Genomic DNA, 3115 nt, shown 5'->3' on the forward strand with positions numbered 1-3115 from the left:
GATGTGTTGTCTAAAGTTTAAGTGAAGTTACTGTTGCGCAGCATGGTTTTCTGATTAAGGCAAGTTAATTTCACTGATTTCGTAAGCGGATCATGTATGCTTACATTTCGACGATGATATCATCGAAATATCCGTCTTCGTCACTTTTACGTTTATGTACGCACACTTTACTGACACAAATATTAAATACCAATAAAAAAATCAATTTAAATTTACACGTATTATTCAGATTATTCGGACTACTGTCTTTATATTAAGTATCATTTTCAACACGTTTCGATTGATGTAACCACTGCCCATCTTCAGGTGTATCTTGTCGGACTCGGGAATCTTTTTGTCAAAGGCTTCATAATATAATTGTTGTCTGCAAGGACTCGTGGCGTAACGGATAAAGTACTCGGCTAGTTTCATCTGTGAGTTACACTCTTCAGGATATTGACCATTCAATCCTTAGTTCGGGCAATATTCAAAATACTATTGCGTATTGCTTGGGACTTATACCCGATCATGAACTGACGAAACAAGAGTATGCTACCCTCGTGGGTTAAATAAAGGGTTCCATGCGAAATTCCGAGTATATTCCCGACTTCGACAAACCAAAAATCGCGGGATCGACATAATGTATATAAAGATGATCGGAGGTTACATCGACCGAGACGTTGTGAAAATAACATTTAAGATGAGAACAGTAGTACGAAATATCGAAAACAAAATGCGAATAACACATCCTCATGTAAAACTTCAGAAACATGAAATTTACTCGTTTAATCACTAAATCAGTGACTTACAAAATATTATAAATTATCGCTAAAAATCACATTCATCAATAATTAATGACTTTTCTTATTAGAATATTTATAACTAGCGGCTGTGCCGCTTCGGCACACACAACGCCGAGCCAAACACAAAATCAAATGCACTCAACAGATTCTTACCATCAAAGTTTACCTTGTGAACTCGGACTATGGGAAATTCTCATATGCACAAAACAAAATCACTGAAAAAAAATAACAAATACACCCTAAGGATAAGGATAATGGGTGAACGTCGGATAAAATAACGGTTAAAATTATTACGAACTTGCCAGGATTCGAACCTGGAATCTTCTGATCCGTAGTCAGACGCGTTATCCATTGCACCACAAGTCCTGTCCGTATGCTTAAAAAGAACTTTTTCAATTCTGTGCATCTGTTCGAAAGTTTTATTGGTATATAGGCACACGTAAATAAATAAATAAATAAATAAACATTTAGAATTTTATTAATAGTACAGTTAATAAAATATTGCAATTATGAGGAAAAGTCATGTTTTGATATTCATGATCTAAAAAAATAGGAGGTCAGCTGTCCGGTTTCGCCATCACTCGTCTAGAGCTGGGTCGAGAGGTTCATTTTATTTTTAAAGGCGAGTGATCCCAAGACGGGAAAATAATATTAATTTATGGTGCTAGTGCACTTACTGATCCGCGCTATTTTATAAATCGTATTTCCAAGTTTAATTAAAGTTTTATGATATGTTGTTTTATTCAATTGTAAGGTTGAAGCATAGAATAGTTATAAAATGCCCTCCCCTCCCCATGTTAAGAATGGCTTTTTAAATAATAACGTTATTATTTCAGAACGGATCAATAAGTGGACTAGTACATATTATATTTATTTTAATTTTTTAATTTTCTTTTTCGAATTAGTCGACCGGGCAAATTATTACTGGTAACATATAATATTTAATAGCGGATTAATCCTATAATAATACATACGTAATCTGCATGAATTAAATATCATGTTTAAGCGTATTGTACGACCGGGCAACGCCGGGCGTCAAGCGAGTATTTAATATATTCGTTCTTTTATTTTGCAATGCCTCGATTTAAACAAATTGGATTTATCGCGTTTTGCATTTGAACTCTTTAAATGGATTTAATAATCGATTCGGTGAAGCAGACATATAATTAACTATTTTTTTATATTACGTTTCTAAAATTGTATGCCATTTTTTATAATACCTTTCTAATTTTTTTACTTATTTTTTTTATATTACGTTTTAATTTTGTAATGTTATCTTTTATATTACACTAGCGGGGGTACTCTGCATTACCCAGGTTTTTGGAGGTGTGTGTGTTGGGGATGGGTTAGATCAAAACAATCCTGTTTAAAAAACAAACGTTGGCCGACTGTTTGGAGGTGTAAAAGAATAAAAAAAAACTTTTAGTAGGAAGGTAGGCTTGAACCCCGAAGCCTTGACGCAAAGGTGGAAACAAAATGGCAAAAAAAAAAAAACCCTGCGAATCAATCATCTCGGCCACGAGGGGAGAGGAGATGAAAAGTGTCTTGCGTTAACTATTATAAAGTGAAATTGACAGGTGCGAGAAAGTTAAGTCCTGTGATGTTTGATCTTGAAGTATGACGCAGCTGCAAGCCAGTTTTCGCTTTGTTTTTATAATCGGAAATCGGCGATCGAAAAAAATCTTGAAAATAGATAGTAAAAGTCGAGCAAATTAAAAATAGTCGCGACCCCCGGTCATAACTCGTAGATATTATAATTTAGACATTATGTAAAAAGTTTTATGAAGGAGTGAGCCGACTGAGAAGCCCGGTGAAAAAAAACCTTTGGCGGACATACACAAAAATACACACGCGCACACACACACACACACACACACACACACACGCACACACACATTTCCGCTTTTATATATATAGATTTCTAAAGTTTTTATGTTATTTTCATATTGCGTTTATAGATTTTTTATGGGGCGAGTTTTCTGTTGTATTGTTATGTTGTGAATGTTTTTATATAGAAGAAGTAAAAATTTACTCGGCATCGATTTAAAACCCTGATTTTTAACTAAAAAGGACAGATTAAGATATCTTTTACAATACATATGGATACACAAACAAAAACGATAAAAAAAAGAAATATATCACAAGAAAGTGCCCCCTCCCAATCGTCAACTAAATGATTTAAGTTTCCATAAAAAAACTTTAAAATAAAAATAAAACCAAAACACTATTAGAAACCCATCCAATAAATGCTACTGTGACATATATTGCGTGCGATTCTAACAGTATTTTTCATTTTTAATTTTTCAGTCATTATCAAGAATTCAAATATTTAA

General features: G+C 33.6%; 1 non-coding gene across 1 annotated transcript; it reads right to left on the minus strand.

Annotated features, from left to right (window-relative positions):
* Positions 1 to 1075: 1075 nt before the first annotated feature.
* Positions 1076 to 1148, minus strand: Trnar-acg (transfer RNA arginine (anticodon ACG)). The gene has a single exon. It is a non-coding gene; the product is annotated as a tRNA-Arg (tRNA).
* Positions 1149 to 3115: the final 1967 nt, after the last annotated feature.

Source organism: Euprymna scolopes, chromosome 1, assembly GCF_053919585.1.
Source record: "Euprymna scolopes isolate OS-2025 chromosome 1, ASM5391958v1, whole genome shotgun sequence".
Classification (NCBI taxonomy): Eukaryota; Metazoa; Mollusca; class Cephalopoda; order Sepiida; family Sepiolidae; genus Euprymna; species Euprymna scolopes.